Here is a 23,318-nt window from a genome sequence, read left to right as displayed (position 1 = left end):
GCCATGGCTTCGTTCTCGCTAGCTTCCTTGACCTTCGCTTGGCGTCGACGCGGTTGCCGGCTCCCGGCGCCTTGACGGTGGACGGCGAGCTCGAGGACGACGGGTGGCGCCGGCGTGGTGCAGAGGCTCGGCGATGCAGATGAGAGGTGAAGGTACAGGCGTGACTTTAGCTCCTCCTTTTACCTCTGCTTTCTTGCGCCCACGCTGATCCCCTCTCCTCCTTTAAAACCCTGCACAAGAGACGCCCCAGCCTTTATATAGGCAGGGCTCAGGGTTACGTGTTGCCCCGGGTCTCCCCTCCGGCGCCGCCTTTAGGTTGTTGAGTAAAAATCCGCTGGTTTGTTTATCTGTTGCCGTGTAAAACGGAGCCGCACATATCTGTAACTCTTAACGGAACGAGATGAGTATCCGGCCGGCCGGCCGGCCGGCCTGACTCGCTGCATTGTGGGCCTGATCAAGGAGGCTCTCTAGCACCCGTGAGAAGCCAGGAAGCTAAGGCTGATGCGTGCGTGCGTATTTCCATCCTAAGCCAGCGTACGCGTATACTTCTCTTCCAATACGCTGAGTCGCTGTCCACGATAAGAGGTTTCGAGGGCTCTCGGTTTGCTTCTAGAATTTTCCAAACCGCGCCGGCTACCATGCGGGCCCGGCCGTGTGGCAGCACCTCCACACGTATTGTACAGGTTTCGATGAGTACGTACGTGCACGCATGGAACCCTGCACGTTCTTGATTTGCTTGGGGCTTCACATGCTAGCCCCCGCGACGTCCATGCAACTAACGTTTAGTTAGTTACTTTTCTTTTCTTCTCTGAGTTCTCGTTGGCATTTAGCGCATACAATTCATAAGATTGTATTCCAAGATGATTGCACAAAATCCCACCAAACATTTCCAGACCAAATCTCCCTGAGAGAACTCTTTAACTTTAACTTTCTTATCGTACCACCTGGCTATTCTTTTCCTGTTTTCCTCAATACTTATCAAGGCTCTCAGCAGATATCCTGCCAAATCTTCTAATTCATTTTTCATCAAAGCCGAATAATCATCGACCGTGAGTTGATCTGAAACGTCGTAAGCCTCGACCTTGTTTTTAATTTCCAAGGCAATACAGCTTCATGCCCATAAACTAACTGATAAGGAGACAACTTTGTAGACCCATGACAAGCCATATGATAGGCCCACAACGCTTCATTCAGAGTAGTATGCCAACGTCTTGGTTGTTCCTCAACTTTCTTTTTTATTAACTTGATAACCCCTTTGCTGGCTGCTTCGGCTTGACCATTGGCTTGAGCATAGTAAGGAGAATATTTTAATATTTTAATCCCCATACTAGTAGCAAAATCATCGAACTCTCCCGAAGTGAACATAGTCCCCTGATCAGTCGTAATAATTTGAGGAACTCCAAACCGATAAACAATATATTTCTTGATGAAATCAATCATATTGGCCGATGTTACTTTTTTCAAAGGAACCGCCTCAACCCATTTTGTAAAATAATTAGTTGCCACTAATATAAACTTATGCCCTTTACTTGATGGCGGATAAATTTGACCGATCAAGTCAATTGCCCAACCTCTAAACGGTCATGGCTTAATTATTGGGTTCATTGCTGATGCTGGAGCTCCTGCATATTGCCGAACTTCTGACATTCCTGACAACTTTTATAGTATCTAAAGCGATCCGTCAATATAGTTGGCCAGAAATACTCATTGTCTAATCTATCATCCATTTCATTTTAAAAGCCGATTGATGAGCCCCGCATGTTCCTTCATGAACCTCGCCCATCAAGTTCTTGGCTTCTTCCTTGCCAAGGCATTTGAGTAAGACCCCATTAATTGTTCAGTAACACAACTCGTCTTCTAGTAGAACATACTTAGTCGCTTGGTACCATAGCCGTTTGTCAACTTTCTTAGATGGGTCCCTCAAATAATCGGCTATTTCCTTTCTCCAATCATCGGCCGCCAATTCCACTGCCATTGCTCCATAAATTGGTCGATATCCAGAAGCTTCTTGAGCAAGGTTATTGGCTTCTTCATTATATGCTCTGGGAATATGCTCGATTATCACAGTCTTGAACTCTTTTAACAAGTGAAGACATTCCTCCTGATAAACCCTCAGAATATCATTTTTGCATTCATACTCTCCGAGCAATTGATTAATAACCAGCATAGAATCTCCAAATATCTCAACAGCATTAGCCTTGATTTCTCTTAATAATCTAATTCCCTTCAGTACAGCTTGATACTCAGCTTGATTACTCATAGCAGTTTTTTTCAATCGGCAGTGAGAACTCAAAACTTGTTCCCCGAGGCGAAATTAGTACTATACCGATTCCCGATCCTGCTCCACAAGATGACCCATCGAAGAATAAAGTCCACGGCGCAGGTTCCACCACTTTAACTTCTAAGCCACAATGCTGAGTTACAAAATCGGCCATGACTTGCCCCTTGACAGCTTTAGCCGATTCATATCTTAAGTTAAACTCGGATAATGTCAGAATCCATTTTCTGATTCTCCCATTCAAAATTGGCAATGACAGCATGTACTTGACAACATCATCTCTGCAGACAACAGTACATTCTGCCGATAACAAATAATGCCTGAGTTTGGTGCAAGAGAAATATAGGCACAAACATAATCTCTCAACCGAAGAATATCTGGTTTCAGCATCCAAAAGCCTCCTACTAATATAATAAAGCACCCGTTCCTTGCCCTCAAACTCTTGAATAAGAGTCGATGCGATAGCATTTTCATCAGCCGACAAGTACAGTTTAAACGGTTTATTTCTTTGAGGTGGTACCAACACTGGTGGGGTCACCAAATACTTTTTAATTTCCTCCAATACTTTTCTTGATCAGATCCCCGTACAAACTCTTGATCGGCTTTAAGCTTCAACAAAAGGCTGAACGGCCGAATTCTTCCAGATAAATTTGATATGAATCTCTGGATAAAATTGATTTTGCCGATCAACGACTAAAGCTCAGTTTTATTCATTGGAGCAGTAACTTTACTGATTGCACCAATCGTCTTTTGACTGACCTCAATGCCTCTTTGGTGGACCATGAAACCCAAAAACTGTCCAGCCGATACACCGAAAGCACAGTTATTTGGATTCATTTTCAGCCCATGTTTTCTTGTGCACTCCAAAATTTTACGTAAATTAGCCAAATGATCCTTATAACCTTCTGACTTAACTACGACATCATCAATATAAATCTCGACTATCCTACCGATAAACTTATGGAATATGTAATTCATGGCCCGCTGATATGTAGCTCCTGCATTCTTCAATCCGAAAGTCATGACGATCCACTCAAATAATCCAACATGCCCAGGATATCTAAACACAGTCTTAGCAATGTCTTCTTCAAACATAAATATTTGATTATACCTAGCATTACCATCCATGAAGCTAATAACTTTGTGCCCTGCAGCAGCATCTATCAACACATCGGCAATCGGCATCGGATAACCGTCCATTGGTGTTGCCCTATTAAGATTCCTGAAATCAATACAAACTCAGAGTTTTCCCTTTTTCTTGTACACAGGAACCACATTAGAGATCCATTCAGCGTAATGACACTGCCTAATGAACTTTGCTTCAAGTAAACGAGTAATCTTGACCTTGATATCAGGTAATATTTTAGGATTACAGCGTCTAGCAGGCTGCTGATGTGGCCGATGCCCTGGTTTTATAGGCGACCGATGTTTAACAATAGAACAGTCTAAACCAGGCATTTCATAATACTCCCAAGCAAAACAATCTTTACATTCTTTTAACAACTGAATTAACTCTAGCTTGTACTCAGGATCTAACTTAACACTAATATACGTCGGCCTTGGCTTGCTACCATCACCTAGATCTATCTATTCTAACTCATCGGCCGACGTAAACCCATGCCCTAATTTTCCTTCTTCGATATAATCATCCATTAAGATGATTTTTCGGAGCCGACTGCTTGCATTGGCTGTAAGCCAAAATCAGATACCTTGAAAAAATTGTTATCCCATGCCTTGCCTGATATGTAGCTTACCGTCTCACAACTCCAGTGTTGGGTGTCGGCGGCGGCAATGCTGAAGGAGGAATCAGCATTGACCATCTCCACAGAATCTCCTACCCATTGAATAACACATTGGTGCATGGTCGAAGGGATGCAACAATTCGCATGTATCCAATCACATCCCAAGAGCAAGTTGTAGGACCCTTTTCCATTAACAACAAAAAAAGTAGTAGGTAGAGTCTTACATCCGATAGTCAGATCAACACAGAGTGCCCCCTGAGCTGGCGAGACATTACCCTCAAAATCTTTGAGCACCATGTCGGTCTTTATCAAGTCTTCCTCACCTTTCTCAAGCTTGCGAAACATGGCATATGGCATTATCACTACACCACGGATGACATTTAGCAACTGATACTAACTACTAGCTGTTGGTTGTTAAAAGGTTAGGACGGAAAGTTGGTAGCTAAAAGCCGTTTTAGTAATAGTCGATCAGTTGCTAAAACTGTACGATTATATCAACAGACGATCGGTTGGTAAATATGTTATATCGAGACCGACAGTCGGTAGCTAAAGGTTTAGGCGGGCAGACTCCCGCGCGCCCAAACTACGCGCGAAAATTTTAGTTGAATTTGCAGCCCAAATCGAACAAGTGGCCCAACAAACGGCTGCCCCCCCCCAACCCCTCCCCAACCCTAAGTGCCTCACGCTCCTGCCTGCACAGCTGCGCCCCCGCCGCCGGCCGGCGTCCGCACGCCCGCCGCCGGCCGCTGCCCGCCGCCGCCCGCGCGCCTGCGAGCCCGCCGCCGCCCGCACGCTTGCGTGCCTGCTGCCACCCGCCGCCCGAGCGCCCGCCTCCGCCCTGCCGCACTGCTCCCTCCCGCTGGTCGCTCTGCTCTCTTCCTCCCAAGTTCGATCTGCTCTGGACTTATTGCTTGCCCGCATTACTGAAGACATTCGCGCTGCTCCCTCCCGCTGGCCGCTCTGCTCCCTCTCTCCCGCAGTAGGGAATTATTATTTCGTAAACACAATGTACAAATCTTGCAGCTACTGATTGGTACTGCTACTTCTTGTCTTTGTAGGTACCGATTTCAACTGGAGCAAAGCGTTTCTCATTGGAAGGCGGTTGACATTAACCTTATCAAACCTCGGCTCACACAAAGGGTAATTTTGCATACCCATTCATTAATTTTCTCTGTGTGCCTCTGAGTTCTTTTCATACCTTGCGTATGCATGTACATTACAAAAATATGCAACTATGTTTTGATGCTTGTTATCTGTTTTTAGATTCCATATTTGAAAGTTGTTTCGTATCTCACATAAAGGTGCATGGATAAATCGTGGATCACCAATGAGGCTAGGTACCGAACAACTTGTTCATAATAACTGAAATTGTTTGCTGCTGTAGTTATATTTATTTTTAACATAGGAATTGCATATAGGGAAACGGAGGCCTATGAAAAAGGGTTGAATGGTTTTCTAGCTTTTGCGTTTAGAAATTCAGCAGTAGGGAACAAGATATTATGCCCTTGTCGAAAGTGTTTTAACTCATTTTGGAGAGAGGCAAGTGAAGTACGAGAACACGTTATATGTGATGGTTTTCTAAAAGGGTACCAAATATGGACCTTACATGGAGAAGTTTCTTCGTCTTCTGTGAATGAAGACGATATAGATGAGTTTATTGAGCAACGCAGCGAAGATGATGATATAGATGAGTTGATTAGGGACTTAGCTTTTGGTTTAGATGATGGAGGGTGTATGGAGCATGATGAATCTTTTGAGCCACCTAGTGATGATGTAGCTTCAATTTGTAACATGCAAACTATGGCTGATACTAGGATGAGAAGGCTTGCATGGCCATACAAGAAGGTAATGAGATATGCTTCAGCTTGTTTATGTTTTGATTCATATATGTGACCATTATTAAATAATTGTTCCTAATGTTAACAGCTGAAGGTTACAAACAAGGCACCAGCTGGTTCAGGTATATATTGTGGTTGACAAATGCACCAGCCTTCTCATAAGTTGCTGTTTTACCATGACAGAACTATTTTTGTTTGTTCTTAGGATAGAGACAGAACTATATATGCAACAGCCAGCAACCTACTTGTTATTGGAACTACTTTTGTTTGTTCTTAGGATAGGTGTTATTAGTTGCAAGTAGCGCATATGACAGAAATTAAAAAAAATGACAATGTTCAACCTGCTGGGTGATTAAAGAATTAAGACAGCCAACTCAACCTGTTGTTAGTTGCAAGTAGCACTTTTTTTTGTCATCGTTGCTTTCACTTGATAACTGACTAATTTTTTCCTCTTAGTGTCCAGGAAGGGATAAGCTGAAGAATTGATAATTGCAGGACTGTTAGGATCTTAGTGTAGGCTGAAGAATTCTGGGTGCCAAAAGCTTGTGCAGGACTGTTTCAAGTACATGGCATGGAAGTCTTTTGTGACAGATTTTGTAAACATGCAAACATTATGCTGTAAACTAATTGCAAGTGTGGTTGCTTTTGTGACAAAACTAGCTAGTTAGGCCTCATTAGTTGGATCATTTGGAAAGATGATGGTAACTTATGACCATGTGAAGGACTGCTTAATGAAGTCAATTAACTTGATATAAGTCATTTGTGATGATTTCTTGCTTGTTTACTCAGTCATCATGTGAAGGACTGCCTGTTTACTTATGACTATGTGACTGCTTGTTTACTGTAATTGGTTTACAGCATAAATAGCTCTGAATTAACATTACTTATTCAGATTATATCAGTCTCCATAACTTACTGTTGGTTGCTAAATGGGTTGTACATTCGGTTGGTAAAGGTATACAACAGCTATGGAGGGTCGATTGCTAAAGAAGTGGACGGTTGCTAAAGCCTTTAGCAACCCCACTTACAGCGACGGACCGCGTCGGTTGCTAAAACCCTATAGCAACTGATCGCAAGTTGTTGCAAGCGCTTTTAGCAACTGATCGCAAGTTACCATAAGCCAACCGTAGTGTAGTGTATGTTCACTGCTGCACCTCCATCTACTAGTAATTTGGTAACAGGCTTCCCATCCACTTGTCCCTTGAGGAACAATGCTTTCAACTACCGACGCTTTTTCTCTTCTAGTTTTTCAAAAATAGCCAGCATCGGATCCAAAGCGAGTTGAGCCATCCCTCCTTCCATGTCTGACATTTCCCCATCGCGAGTTGGAGCCATAAACTCCATTGGCAAGATGAATACCATGTTAATATCTACAGCTGATTCGCTTGTGCCTGCATCATCGGCTCTTGGCTTTGCACGCCATATTTGAGACTTAACTTTCTTTTTCTCTAGAGTGCGTCTTTCTTCTTCTTGTTGTTGCTCCCACTAGCGTAGGCATTGAACTCTCCTTTTCTGAGATTTGGTTAACCCATCTGGGCACCACCGAGGATTCCTTACGCCATTGTGCTCTGGGGCCCGTCATCTTTCCGGTTTGTGACACAACGACTCTTCATCAGGGACTCTGTTATTAGCCCTTTCCTCCAGCCGATCATGAACGCTTATCCTCATCCGATCTTTTACTGTAACTTCCCCCCAGCCGATCATGAATTGGAATGCACTTTTCTTCATAATCATGCCTATCCCTAATGATCGACCTCTGCTTCCTATCATCAAAACATAGGCTTTTGAAGCATTGGCTATCCTGAAATGGCCCGTTGCACTTTGGACAATTATCAGCTGATGGCAGTTTGATTCCTTCCTCCCAACAGTATATGAAGAACGGGTATCTCCAATGATCTTTGTGCTGATGTATCATCTCTTCTTCACATCGTGCTTCTTCATGCTGTCGTTGGAACTTGTTTAGACACATTTGAGACATCACAGGATGTCGTGTTCCTTTTGAACATTCAGCCTCTTCAAATGGACGTTTCCCCTTTACCTCTTCAGCTGATATCTGGACTTCCGGATCAACAGCTCCACTGGCTTTAGCCGATTGGGAAGTCAATACTTTAGCTTTGCCATTGACTTCTACCATATTGGTCGGAAAAGGGTGTTGATCAATTTTCATCGGCTTTGATGGCTTTGTTGGGATCTCAAACTTAAGCCTCCCTTGCTCAATTGCTGTTTGAATCTACTGACTGAAGATCTTGCAATTATTGGTACTGTGGGAAGTAGCATTGTGCCATTTGCAATATCTAATCTTTTTCAACTCATCAGACGATGGAATAGTATGATACTGAGAGAGCTTGATTTGTCCCTCTTGTAACAATAGACCAAAGAACTTGTCGGCTTTGGTCACGTCAAACCCAAACTTTGGAGCTTCTTCTTTCCCTAACGCATGGTCACCGGCTTTTTGTTTCCTACTCATTCAGCCAAGCCGATTTTAGTATCTTCTTCGGTATCCAAGTACTCCACATATGCGACCCTCTTCTGGAAATTCCTCTTTTTTTCATAGGGGTGTATATCTTGGTTCGACATCCGATGCAACAATTGGGTCAGGCTTTCAAATTCTTGTGATGCATATTTTTCTTTGATATGTGGCAAAAGTCCCTGGAAAGCCAACTCAGCTAATTGTGCATCATTCAAGGTCAGACTATAGCATTTGTTTCTGACTTCCCTGAATCTCTGTATAAAAGCTGTCACCGATTCGTCGCTCCTCTGCCTCAGGCTAGTCAAATCGGTCAACTTCATCTCATGCATACCAGCAAAGAAATACTTGTAAAATTGCTTTTCTAGATCGGCCCAATAAATAATGGAATTGACTGGCAATGTGGTGAACCATGTGAACGCCGATCCGGAGAGAGACAAAGAAAACAATCGAACCCTCAGAGCGTCGGTTGCAGCTGCTTCTCCACACTGAATTATAAAGCAATTAATATGCTCAATGGTGGAGGTTTCATCTTGTCCCGAAAGCTTAGTGAAGTCGGGCACCTTATACCGATTAGGAAACAAAAGCAGATCATATGCAGGTGGATATGGAGTCTTGTACATGTACGTCTGCTATTTAGGTTTTAATCCGAATTGATCCTGCATCACATCGGCTATCTTTGCAGCCCAATCAACCTGCCCTATCGGGTGGTTTTGTTTTTCTTGACCTGTCGGCTGAGAAGCCGATTGTGGCTGCTGATAAAATAGCTGAGGAACTGACAGCTGATGTTGCACTGGTCGGGCTGTTGTCGTCTGCTGTTGTTATAGCTGCTGCAATGGAGGGATAGCCACCTGCAACTGGTGTGGGTAAACTGCCTGCTAATGCTGATATTGCTGAGGCGTCATCCGTGGTGCCGACATCTAAGGCTGATGATGATGAATCGGCTGTGACCCTGACATGGGATATTGGTGTTGTGACGTCATATGTGGAACCGATTCTTGCTGTGGAGATGGCTGTTGTTGTGGTGATTCCTGCAACGGAGGAATCTCAAGGTGTCGTACTAATCCTATTGTAATATCATGCAGCACTAATTTGATCCCATACTGATGGTGAACAAAAGTACCAGTCAACCCGGAGTTTGGTGTATGCATCTGGTATAAACCGGCTGGCTGAGAAACTGGAGTCCGAAGTGAAGGAGGTCTCGGTGGTGTCTCCAAAGATGCATTGGCAGACGTGCCTCCGAAATCGGGTGGCATTCCAATACCAGTTTTTGGATCCCATTCGATTGGATTCCATGCAACTCCTTGCGCCGATGAAGCGATTAACGGCGGTGAAGTGGTCAACACTAGAGAAGGCTGAGGGGCCGATTGCTACGGCAAAGGTGTCAAAAACTGTTGCGGCAATGTGTAAATTAGATTGAATCAGCTGAGTGACTGATGATTCTGCTGCAGCTGCTTCAAATGTTTTATGGGCACTGCCAATTCAAGCTCCTGGCATTTTATATGTAGGTCCTTTGAAACCCTAAAATACTTCTCTAGTTTTTAGAGCCTAGACAATGGCATTATGCATTGTGTTGGTCATAATATCAGACTGGTTAATTAATGCATGATGAAGAGCTTCATTGACCATTTCACTCAGCTTCCTTGGATCTTCATGGATGACAATATTGTAGGGAGATGGAGGAGGAAATTTCTTGATAACTTCCGCACTCTTGGTCTTGCTGAATGACTTAAGGAACTCTGCCTTGAATTCATCTATAGCTTTTGCCATATCCTCCCTCTGTTCAGCTTTTAGATCTTCTTCGGTTACCAGCATGATGTTTTGTCTCAAAATGTTCTGGGGATCAGGAAGTGACATCTTGGAAATCTTTCATGTCCCACAGGGCGTGCCAAAAGTGTGTTGACGCAAGAATCGTGCAGCGACCTTCACGTACTAGCACACTGAACCTGGACCAAAGGCGTGCCAGTCAATCTAACCTGTTGATTGACAAGGAAACGAGATGTTAAATTCAGGAGCGAAATGGCTGGTGTACCGAATCTCTCCGATAGGTTATAATAGCAAAGCTACCAATACGAGTAAAGACAAACAGCAAGGGTAGCCAATTGTAGTAATATGAGCAATGTAAAAAGCCACTAAAATGTGACTTAAACAAAGCTCGATAAACAAACGCTCGAAATAGATCTAAATCGGCTAGGGAATAATATATTTTAATAGATCCGATCTAGCCGATAGAAGTTACTTCAAGCTAGATCAATTGGTGAAAAAAACTAAAACTACAAGATTTGAGTTAAAACTTGCAGATCTAGCAGGTATTGATAAACCGTGAATAAATCTAGATAAAACGATAGCGATGCGCCCGAAGTTAAAGTCTAGAAAATATTCGATAAACGCGGAACTTACCAGCGAGCCGGAGATCGAAGAGATGCAGCCCTACTAACTCGAAAGAACTCGTGGAAAAAATAAAAAATTCGATGAAGTCGCCAAGTATGAAAAGTAGATTGTGAAAAAAGTAGGGCTTTGGTTTACTTTGGTGTGTACGAGACTTCTTTAGACCATGCAGGGTCGCTATTTATATCCTGTGATACAGACTCCTTGTCGATCACGACAAATACAAAACTTGACGCTAAAGAAATAAACTTTCTAAACAATCTTATCGACCCGTGCAAGAGTCGGACTCGACAAAAAATCTTAATTGAGAACAAAATGCCACAGGCCCAATCCGGCCTAATTGGTAGTAATGTTCAATCACCAATCGGCTAAACCCCTTGTGCAAAATCGGCCAAGCCTCCAATCGGCAACCTCATCGGCCAGTCCTCATCTATCTCCTCTCAGTCATTTGAATTGGTCGATTTTCCTACTTCGCTCATAAAGGCCCTCCTACTCCATTCCGATGTCGAACTTGACCGTGCCAAAAAACGGTGTCAACAACAGCGAGTATGTGTGTGCAGGCGCACGTGAGGCGCTCGGTGATATGCGGTAGAGGTGCCCACGTGTGCCAGGCCGCGATGTCGCGGTCGCATGCGTGCTCACAGTGGCTGCGGCGCGATGACGGCGGCGGTGGCGGCGAGGCAAAGAAGGAGCAGCCAGTAGCAAGGCTTGGCACGGGTCGGTGTTGAGTTTGTGCTTGTGTGTGTGCCCGCAACATCCTGGTCTCCCACTGTCGTGGCTCATCACCGGCGAGGCAGCACGGCAGCGAGTCAAGGCCAGGGCTCGATGGCCGATGGTTCGGGTGTGCACGCACGCGCGCGGGTCTTGGCATCTCGGGACCATGGATTGGCCGTGCCGTGCGCGGGGCACCGGCGTTTTGGGCCCGCGGCATGACACGACGGCGGGGAGGCGACGGCGGTTGCGGGGAGGATGAGCGGCGCGATAGGCTCCTGCAACAAGGGTGGCACGAAGGCCGGGATAGGGGCTGGGGGTCCTAGAGCTGAGCTAGGGATGGCTCATCGGTGGTGCCGAAAGCACAAGGGAGATGGGGAGTGGTGGTGGAGCTCATCGGTCAAGGCTGGGGGAGACGATGCTGGGGGCGGTGGAGAGGCGAGGCCGTGGCGAGGTGGAGCAGAGCCGGGTAGCGCGGGGTCGTCGATGTAGTCGATCGAGGTGCTGGCTCGGTGAAGACGTCCTGTGATGGCAGCGGCGGTGGCATCCTTCTCCCCCGTGCTCTCCTTCTCCTTCCTTCTCCCTCCTTCCTTCTCCTCCCTCTCGGTTGCGGTGGCGGTGGAAGAGGAAGACACCAAGGCAGCTAGGGTTTTTAGCGGTGGCCTTAGGGGGGTTCTTAAGGGGGCTGCCTAGGGTTCGCGGCGCGGGCCCGGACGTCGAGGGCGGTGATGGGATGGTCGCGCCGCGGCGATGCATGGTGCCATCGCATAGCTTGGCGTGGGCTAGGGTTTGCTGTGCGGAATCGGTGGCTGACACGGGAGGCGCGACGGTTTCGCTCCCATGTCATGGAGCGAGGACAGGCGAGGCGCAGGTGCAGGGTGATGCAGGCAAAGGGGGCGCGGCGGTGATGCAGGCGAGGGCGCAATGCTTTCGCTACCTTGTCGCGGGGTGGAAGCGGAAGCGTCGCGGGGGCACGGCTGGAGTGGAAGGGAAAGCTGACAAGCGGGCCCCGCTTGTCAGCTGCTCGGGTGGAAGGTGAAGAGACGCAGCGGAGGCGGCTGGCAGGCTGGGCCATGCTCACGTGGGCCGTGCTCGTGGGGGAAGGGGAAAAGGTGCTGGGCCGGGCTGTGCTCGTGTGGGCCGGTTTAAGGTGATTGGCCCAAGTAGGCTTGGCTAGTTAGTACTTGAATTTGAATTTAAATGGCTCATTCAAATTCAAATTCCACTCAATTGAATCAAACAAATTGGAAGCAACTCAAATAAGACCCAACAACAGTTTTAAATAAGGTAGATTGCAATAAATCCAAATGACTCCAAAGTTATATACACTAACAATATCGTCCTTAGTTCAATTTTGGTTAAATTTTCTAGGAATTTGGTGTAGGGGAGTTTATCCTTGCATTTGATCTTAATTAAGAGCACTTGCACGAAAAGTTTTCAAAATTCATGATTTTTGGAACATTAACATTCTAGGTAAAACCCAGGATGTTACAATACCATCGATTGCATGGCGGACCTCAAGATCCGCCCAATACGGCAAGTACTTGTAGAAGATGGATTGTTTCTTAAATGGTACCCCTTCGATAGGTGTCTTATCTCTATTTCTCTTCTTCCCATTTTTTGTCATCTTCCCATACATGACCTGTGGTCCTGACCATTTCGAAAACATAGTGACCGTTTCGTTTTACTGGAGCAGAATGTAACTCAAGCTTGCCATCAAACAAGTTGTAGAACTTCTTATTTCGGTACCGATGTCCTTCCACCAAGAAGCACCTGTACCCAAGGTAAACTACCTTTCTATAACCTTCCAGGAAAAATGATACAGTGTCATCCACGCAGACCGTGCATCCTGTCCTACCTTTGATCTGTCCTGAAAGGACAAACAAAGCCTGGTAATCATGGATGGTGATGAAGATAATGCCTCTTAGATTAAAGGTCTGCCATGTAAAACCATCAAAGATATCGATATCCTCCTTCCATAGAGTTTCCATCTCTTGCATCAGAGGCTCAAGGAAAACATCAATATCGATGCCAGGATGCTTGGGGCCTTGTATAAGGATCGATAATAAAAGATACTTTCTCTTCTGGCACAACCATGTAGGAAGGTTGTACATCATCAAGATCACTGATCATGTGCTGTGAGTGCTAGTTCTATCAACCCAAACCGAACATTCCTCGGGTCCTTTCCGAATTCCAGGTAATACTGCTCATCGAACTTCTTCCTTGACGAGCATCAGCTGGATGTCAGAGCTTTCCGTCGCACTTCTTGCGCTTATCTGAATCCCACCACCGCATTAGTTCAGCATCCTTTGGGTTGGAGAAGAAACATCTCAAACAATCGGCAACTAGGAGGTACCACATAACCATCGCAGAAATTCTGCTCTGCTTCTCAGAAATGCCTAAAGTAGTGTCTGCTGGCTCAACAGAGGCAACACTATTTCTTGCACCCTTCATCTTCCTTTAATTCCCATCACCTGAACCTTGAATGTCGCCACCACAATAACCAGAATTGTTTTTGTATCGACTTGCAGAACAAACAGGGTATTTGTCCAAGTCTTTGAAAGTATCCCCATGATACAAAATACAATTATTTGAACATGCATGGATTCATTCCACACCTATCGTAAACGGACTGACAAGCTTCTTTGCTTGATAGGTGTTGGCGGGCACTTTATTTGGCTTTGGAAGCAACCAAGCCAACATACGCAGGAGATCATTGAAACTACTATCTGACCAACTGTGCTTAACCTATAGAGTCAACAGCTCAAGTATGAAATGAAGCACGGTCCAGTATTTCAGACATCTCTTCGATCGCTCGTATATATTTTTCTCCGCTGATTTTTCACCGTCTCGAAGTTTGCTAACCCCTTTGCAGTACCTACCAATAGCTCTGCTTTGGTGTCGCGCAACAACTGGCTAAGAAAATCACCATCATCAAGTTCGTCATCACTACCATCATCACTACCAACATCGATGGGCCCCTCGCCGACACCATCACCATCATCATCGCCGACATCCGCACAAAATTCATCATAAGTATCAAACAATCTATCAAACTCGACGTCTTCTATCATTTCATCGAGGGTATTCTCCGTCGGAGGGCGTGCTTTCTCACCATGATACGGCCAGATCAGGTAATTCTCAACAAAACCACCTACCAACACATGCGATCTGATAGTAGTTATGTCCTGATTGAAGTTGTATCGCTGAATACACTCATATTATTGTATGTTTTGCACGAGTAAGGTATCCTGTGTGTCTTCTTATTTCTTGCGTAGTTTTCTGCAACTTGAATAAATTTATCAAGTTCTCCACGGAAATAGTCATCAGTCCTGCGTACTTTGTACATCCATATCTTATCCAACTCTGAAAATTAACAAATAATTTAAATGGATTAAAACAAACTCTTCAATAATTTGTAAAATATATACCTAGCTTTATATACGCATAGATATGCATATGTGTAGATATAAAAAAAATTTGGTTACTTAGAAATGAGGCTAAAACATAAAGATTGGATCCAAATAATTACATAAATTTGTTGTCCTACTAAAATAACATAACTTCATCCAAAAGTTTGAGACATATAGAGCCCAAAATGACCATAAATATATAATTTTATATATATGTAGATATTTGAAAAATTCAATTTAACATGTAAAAAAACCAACGTATTATTGAAATACTAAATTTTGTTGAAAAAAGCTAAATATAGAAAAGATAAAGCTTCTTCTCTCTTATATTCTGAAAATTAGCCCCTAAAAAAAAGAGCTATCATGCGTGCATTTCCAGGGGCGGGTCAACTGCTAGGTACCCCGCTCCTTTTGTACGAACGGGTTACATTTTGACCTGCCTCTGGAGAAAAATAAGGTGTTGCGACAAATCGTTTTTGTAGTAGTGGGCTGTGGTTAGTCCTACTTATACTAGGCTCAGAGTTGTGTAAGCAGTATTAGCTGCTGGATGATGCATGTTTCAGTAAGCCGTCTTCAGCATAAGCAGTCTTCGTATATATAGCAGCTTGAGTTTTCGTTGCGTTCAATTAATGTTTGTTAAACGATGACATGTTTCAATATCGGGCCTTTGGTTTACGGGCTCACATAATTGGTTGTTAATGTTGTTATTATATGTATACTTCTCTCGTTGGAGATTATATTAAATCTGCGCCTCTTCCTGTTGAATGCTGCTAAGCGCTAGGGCCGCCGTTGCTGGTTTAATTTCTGCTCTAAGATTCGCAGCTGACCGCGCCTACACAAGAATCTCGTACAATTAGCAAGGACAAGGTACGTCTCCCTCATTCCCGAGCAACCCAATGCAATTTACTACTGCAAAGCGAGACGCAATGTAAAGTATAAATTCATGTTATAAGTAGGAACCTAGTAGGAGGTTATTTGATATGTTACTAAATTGTAAGAGATAACAAATATTAGCTTAATTAAGTGAAAATATTCTTTAATTATGTTGTACTTTTAAATTTTAGGATCCCTATTATGCGTTTCGCACTAGTACAGCCTCTAATTCATAGGTACGGCCGTTTCTTGTATATATATATATATATATATATGAATCGATCACATATTCACACGCGATGATCAAACTTTCCTAAATTTGGGTAACTCATGTACTCAACCAAGAGCACGTTCCCTTTCACTGGTGCTTCATACGTCATCTACTGCTAACCAGTACAACGGCGTCACAGGAACAGAAGAGAGTCTAAGAACATAACTAGATAAATATATTAGTTAAACACATAAAGAAGCTAGTAATCAAAATTTCATAATGATCTACTCCAAATTGTAGGTTATTTTGATAAATCTAGATACATAGTTTTTAAATTTTTATATATTTAGATACAGCGTATGTTTATGTGCATATCTAAAAATATATAATAATAGCATTACTACCATTCGATGTTATGTGGCATCGAGAGAAGCGAGAAAGAGCACCCGGTCGTACTCATCATATTGTTGCTGGCCTCCGGCCGTCGAGGGACGACAGTCCAGCAAAGGGCATGGGCTCCTTGCAGTCTCCACAACAAGGAGCCGAGGGTTGATGTGGCCAAGCAACATGCAACGAGGATGCAGCTTTCGGCAGCCATGCCACGAAAGGTGCGGACGACAGCGCCGCCAGGATGCGGGACGGCAGCTGTAAGTAACCAGAAAGAAAAAAAAAACGGAGGGGGGAGGGTGAACGATTAGCTCAGTTCGTCCTGAACGGCGTGCGTCCGCCCGATTTTTGCCCACGGGATGGTTCAGCATCGAGGTAGAATACTCGTGGAAGTCGCATCTCTTCATCCGCAAGGACGAGCTCAGATCCTGAATCATCCCATGCATGAACGCCACCATACGTCCAACCAAACACAGCCTTAGCATCAGAACCAGTGAGGTTTTTGCTACTGGAACTGTTTTGGCAGCAGATCCTGAATCATCCCATGCATGAATCCCACAAGCCACAACAAGACTTTTTTTTGCTGAGGTAGCAGCAAATCATCCTTTCAAAACCACACTTAAACCACATGTTTTGGCAGAAAAAAAGGAATGGAGGGTTTCTTCTTCTGTGTGCCATCAGTAGTCAAAACACATTCAGATAATAAACTCTAACTGACCAAATCACATGGTATTCCTGGAGTGATAAATGCATGATCCTAAATATTTTTATATAAAAAGCAGTAGTGCTAGAAGGTGAAAACCCTGAAGGGAAATTCTGTTTTTTCTAAAAAAAGTAAAAAAACTTAATACGTTGGCAGTGTATGACACTTCATTAAAAACTTCAGTTTGATACGGACTTTAGCTCATCTCTCGTTCTGCTAGAGAGATTCTGCAAGGTGTTCAAGCTTCTTTCAATTCGATCCTCAATACATGCGAGTCCCCTCTCAAGTTTTAACACACTGATATGCATGATACGAACATCAACTTCTGCAAGCTTTGCAAAAGCACGTAGCAACATGTAGTAATCAGCGTGCGCAACATACATAAAGCCACCACTTAATCTCCTCCTACAACGAAGATAACCATCTGATTTCCTCGGTTTCCTAGGTGGCATATAATGAAATCCATGATCTTGCATCTCTGCCACGAGGATTTGCATTGCGTCATGACCTGAAGATGAGGAAATACAACTTGCTTCAACAAATGTTCCATCTCGGCACCGCTTGTTCACTCCTTTTGTAAATTGTAGTTTCTTCAGTACCTTGAGACTGGGATTTTACATGCTCTTTTGGATTGTCATCCTGCAATGCAATATCGTAGACATCTAAATGTTTCGTAGTTGGGAACAAACTTTGTGCAAGACCACTAGAATGATACTGTCAAAACAACTAATCAGCCATAAAATCAACATGGAGACCCCACACCATAACAAAATATCGAGGTTCAAGATCAAACTTAATCAGACTGTGTTGACTACTGTAGATTTTCTAGAAAAAATTATAATAGCAAGTTTGTCATGATACAACCTGGGATGTGCTACACTGCGTTTTAAGCCATTAATACAGTTTACATAGAGAAAGAACTGCTCCAGAATATGAAACATAAAAAATTAATCTGTAATTGGCAGTCTTCAAGTTACATAATATGATATTTTTGGCACCTCATGTGAAAGGAAAATAAGTGACAACATTGTCAAGCAAAGTGCATACCTCTCTGGCATTGTACATATCTGAAAAGATCTCTATTAGATGCTCCTTTTCCTTTGAAACTGTAATCCCAGTAAAAATAACTTCCTTGCAGTATTTGAGATAAGATCGGAGGTCACTCGAGTAGTCTGTAAAATTAGAAAATATCAAAGTCAAGTGCCCTACCATTAAGAAGTACTCCCCCACTAGCCACAAAAGTGTCAGCTATCTAGACTAGTGCACAAAATGATGGTAGTACCAAATAATCTTTCGATAATATCATACTCTCATAATTCTTAATCAATTGAATGAAAATAATTTCTAACGGCCAATATAACATCTTGTTGAATTTGCAAAGTCAAAATCTCATGTTTCTTTAACTGGTAGAAATTATACAAAAATCTAACACTTCCCATTTCAATGCTGAAATGAAGTACTCGACACCATCTATAGAAAAAGGACAAAGTAAAACTTTGTCTTAATTGAAGCATATGTCAAACTGGTCCAATGTTCTCCATTAGTCTGCCCTATATGTGTTTGGAAGCACAAGTTGATGATAGTTGTACTAAATTAAGGCATTACCAGGAGTGACAACCATGTAGTGTAAGAAACCTGTGTGTTGTTTGTGAAGATTTGAGACACAGAATGATGTACAGTAACCCACATGTGCTAGTCTTGGTTTTACCCAACATTAGCTTTTTCACTTCCAAGCAGGAAGGAGGACCAAGACCTATGCCCATGAAATAAGCAAACGACCATTTGTACTTGATTTAGTATAGCAAGTTGAATATAGATAAACTATTGTCAGCACAAGCATGACACAAACTAACACATGCAAAATAAAGCTAATGTGGACAAGGCAAAGACCAAAAGCCATCCAAACTTACCATGTGAAACATTGATTTTGTCATAGGCATCTGCAATAGCACATAATAATTCTCTTATGCCAAACTCCTCGCTGTTACTGTCATCAAGTTTCTTGAAAGTTGGTGCATTTGCATCAGCGTCAGATCCACTTGTGTTTCTTCCTTCCTCACAAATCTTCTGCAAAGACACATAACTTCAGTCTACTTGCATTTATCAAAGAACTTAAATGGCATAAAGGAATGGAATCTATGTGGAAAACTCACCTCCCATATCCCTTGACCGTTGATGTTATACAGAACTCGTAGAGTCACTACTAGTATAGCCATCACATAAACCCGTGTAGGGACTTTAGCAGGATTACTGGACAACCATAGTTCTGCAGGCATTGCCCACTCATAAATTCGGCATGCTTGAGGAAGGATTTTATCTACAGGCAGTGACAAGTCCTTCAAGCAACGTTGAGCAATTGCATAGAAGTTAACTGAAGGAAGCCTCAAGCCTACTTTTTGTGCTATGGATCCAGCAGAAGCTTTCCAGTTGCCATGCTCCAATAACTCGCACCGGCCTGAACAGCCGCCTTGCATCCAAAGGGCAGTCTTGCAGTTGCAGCGAGCTACCAAGGAGCCTGTCTACTTCAGTACACACTGCCAGAAAAGGGATCTTCCCTTCCATTACCCACTTGTAAATGCCAGTAGGTAGGATGGCTTCACGGGCAATATGACACGCCAGGAAACAGACTGCTAGTGTTGAGTAAATGGGCAGCAACATCCTCAGTGAGCGCAGAAAGGCAAACTCAACCCTTCGCCTGTCTTTTTGTCGTGGAAAGATATCATCCTCCCATTCAGACTTCAACTCGTCAGGTTTATTATTGTTATCTACAAACAAGAGAAAGATTCATGTGAAGTTTGTTCTGTTCTTTCAAATGGCAATACCTAAACAAGGGCGGCGTAGACGGCTCACCTCCACAGCCAGAACGCTTCTCTCTCCCCGCGGCATCGTGTTCCGCGATCATCTGGCGAGCCCACATATCGTCGAACACCTTGGCTGCAGCGACCCACCGCACCCAGACGGTGCCGCGATGCCACACACGAGCGCGCCGACCCGGTGCCGCTCCACCAGCACCTCCAGCTGCCGCTACAGGATGACCTGGAGTCCCCTCACGTAGCGCCAGCGCACCCGCGCCGCCAAATCCTCGGGCTCCCCCCACGCCCCGGCGACGGGCGCGAAGCGGGCGGGCTGGGTGGCGACGCGGCGGACGGAGACGTTGCCGGTGGCTTGGAAGTCGTTGGGGTCGGCGACAGTTGCCTGCGTGATGTGGACGGCAGAGAACATGCGGCACGTGAAGAAGCCGTCCTCCGCGTCGTCGGCGGTGTAGTCGTCGCCGAATTCGCAGCACGGGCACACAAGGTGGATACTTCCGCCGCCGCCGTAGGGGTCGGGGGAGGGGCCGCCCGGGTTGTAGTCCATGGCTCAAGCCTTCAAAGGATCGGTGCCTCAATGCCGGGCTCCACTCCTCCAGGCTCTTGGAAGTTTGGACGCGGCGCCTGGGAGCGATGCTAGGGTGCGGCGGTTCTATAAAAAAGGCTCGAGTTGGGCTGTGCGCTGGGCCAACGGGATGTACAAAAAGGTTTGGTTGCTTCTGATTATCGGCTTTTTGAATATGGAGCAAAAGTGACATTTTATACTATCTCCACTTTACTACCCCTCCGTCTTGAAACGTAACATATTTTATTTTATCCTAAATTAAAGTAGTCTAAATTTGACCAACTTTATAAGAATAATATTAAAATCTAACACATTAGATAAATAAATTATAAAAATATATTTCATAATAGATCTCATTATTCCCATTTGATATCTAAAATATTATTATTCTTTTCTATAAACTTGGTCAAACTTAGAACCGTTTGACTTAGTGTTATCGCCATAATTTGGTTGGGTCAGAAGGTGGGCCGCGAGCAAGATGGGCTCAAAAGATAATTGTAATGGGCTAGCGAATCGGCTCCTGCGTGGGCGGTTTAAGGCCAGATTGGCCATGTATCTAGGTTAAGTTAGTTTAAATATAGATAGTTAGGATTCGTGTCGTAGTCGATCAGGATTGGTTAGTAGACTCTTCAGACTATAAATATGTACTATAGACTACGAATAAAAACAACAATAACCATTCACAAACCAGATCTCGGCGTATCGCCACCCTTATTTTAGGGTTTCTCCCAGGTAAGTGCTACACAGCCCCGATCACGCTTCGCATGATCGGGGTAGCATCGTTCCTACCTGTTTACCTTTGTATTTCTCGTGCTGAAGCGTTGTTGATGGCGAGTAACACTAGTTATCTTAACGTTTATAAACGTTTATAGGGATGCGTCGGCTTTTCATACTGTATCCGTGCATTGTTCTTCACCTGTAAATGTTTAGCTGTCTTTGTGCCCAAACCCGGGTGTAAGGACAATACCTTGCTCTGTTTCGATTAGTAGATCTAATCTGTTATGGTTAGTCTTTGTTCATCAAAGATTTGGCTTAATATCCGCATGGTTAGGCCCTTCAAACGGGTTGAATGTTCTGGCAATACGTTTGATGCTTTATATTGATCTAAAGAGGGATTGTTCTGGGAATCGGCTTTCTGTTGGTTTTTAGGCCTCTGTTTAGGTTACTGTTCTATCTTTCGTATTTGTTAGGCTTAACTACGCGTAGGATGTTCTGATTATATGGTGAAAGCTTTAACCGTTGTAGATTGAATTAGCTTATTGGTTACAGAGCAAGTTTATGTTAGTATCAGATGTATGCACTTTGTTTAGATATACAGATCCGATCTAATATTGGGAGACAATCGGCTCTTTACAGCCGATATCAGGGATCACCCGATGAGCCGATCACGGCTTGGACTAACATTTAAACGTGTCTGTGCATGCACCCGATGAGCCGATCACGGCTTGGACTAACATTTAAACGTGTCTGTGCATGCAGGAAACTAACCATGTGTTTGGTTGGGGAGCGAGTCGGAGCGGAGCCGCTCCGCTCCCCTTTTCTGCGTGTTTGGTTGTGAGCAAGCAAGAGCGGAATGGCTCCATTGCGGAATATTCCTCTGAGATTCGGAACGAGAGCGCTCGCCCAAAATGACCGGACGCAAGCGCTCTCGTTTCCTGCCTCCCGCCCCATCACCCCCCGACGCCGCCCGCCTCCACCCCCCGGCCGCCCGCCGGAGGACCGCTTGCTGCCCCGGCCGCCGGAGGACCCAGGCGCCGGCCGCCCCCCCCCCCCCCCCCGGAGGATCCAGGCGGCTAGGCGGCGCCCCGCCGGAGGATCCAAGCCACCGCTCGCCGGCTATGTTTGAATGGGATGGTTCTCCAACCAAACACGGAACGGAATGGTTCTGCTCCACCGCACTCTCCAACCAAACAAAAAATGGAGTGGCTCCGTTCCGCTTACCAAATGTAGAACGGAGCGGTTCCATTCTCAGAAATTGGAGTGGAGCCATTCCATTCAGGTTGGCTCCCCAGCCAAACGCACCTTAATTGAAACCACATCTACACCTTCCTGATCAGGTATAGGTCAGGTGGCACGCCTAGCAAACCCAGACGCCAGGTTGTGTGCCAGATCCTGGGCCGTTGACCGAGGGACCGGGGCCCACCAGCAGTCCCGGGAGCCTCCCGGCTCCTCGTGTTGCCTGTCGCTGCTTGCCGGTGGGTTTCGACGGACAACACATTCTGGCACGCCTAGTGGGACAATCTTCATCGACTACATCAACTTCCGCCGTCGGGATGTCGAGGGAGGATCCAATCACGTACGAGGAGCTGTCTGCTGAGCACAAACAGAAGTATGATGAGATTAAGGCTCTCTTCGAAGCCGATCTCATCGGCTCTTTTGAGAGGACCCTGTCAGATCCGGGGCCACGGGACTGGATACATAACATAGTTTAAAGAGGTCTAAGAGATTAAGTCCGTCTTATCTCTTATTCATCTTGTTTATCTCTTATTTATTCCGTTTAAATAGGAGATAAGGCTAACCGATACAAGGGGAATCTACTCGAGATATGTTCTGGTACGGTTCCTTAGCTGGTGTTGGTTAGTATCTTTGTAACCCTGCCCTCTCGGATATATAAGGGAGGACAAGGACCCCTCTCAAAACACGATCTCTGGATCATTCTACACCAAAGGCAATACAAACCACTATACAGGACGTAGGGTATTACACGCTTTACGGCCCGAACCTGTCTAAACTTTATGTTCCTTGCACCTTCGAGTTCCTGATCTCGGCGTCTCTTCACCCAAAACTTACCACCTTGGGTATACCCCTCGGTGGGCAGCCGGTTAAACACCGACAGCTGGCGCGCCAGGTAGGGGAGCGCGTCGAAGATCCACCGACGAGCTTGATGGCATCTTTCAAATTCACCAGGTCAGTTCCCTCCCAGGGTACGACA

General features: G+C 44.8%; 1 pseudogene; it reads right to left on the bottom strand.

Moving 5' to 3' along the window:
* Positions 1-17,545: 17,545 nt before the first annotated feature.
* LOC112888150 lies at positions 17,546-20,368 on the bottom strand (annotated as a pseudogene).
* Positions 20,369-23,318: the final 2,950 nt, after the last annotated feature.

Source organism: Panicum hallii, chromosome 3, assembly GCF_002211085.1.
Source record: "Panicum hallii strain FIL2 chromosome 3, PHallii_v3.1, whole genome shotgun sequence".
Lineage (NCBI taxonomy): Eukaryota > Viridiplantae > Streptophyta > Magnoliopsida > Poales > Poaceae > Panicum > Panicum hallii.
Note: the sequence above shows the minus strand (reverse complement) of the source record. Positions and strands in the feature narration are given on the sequence as shown.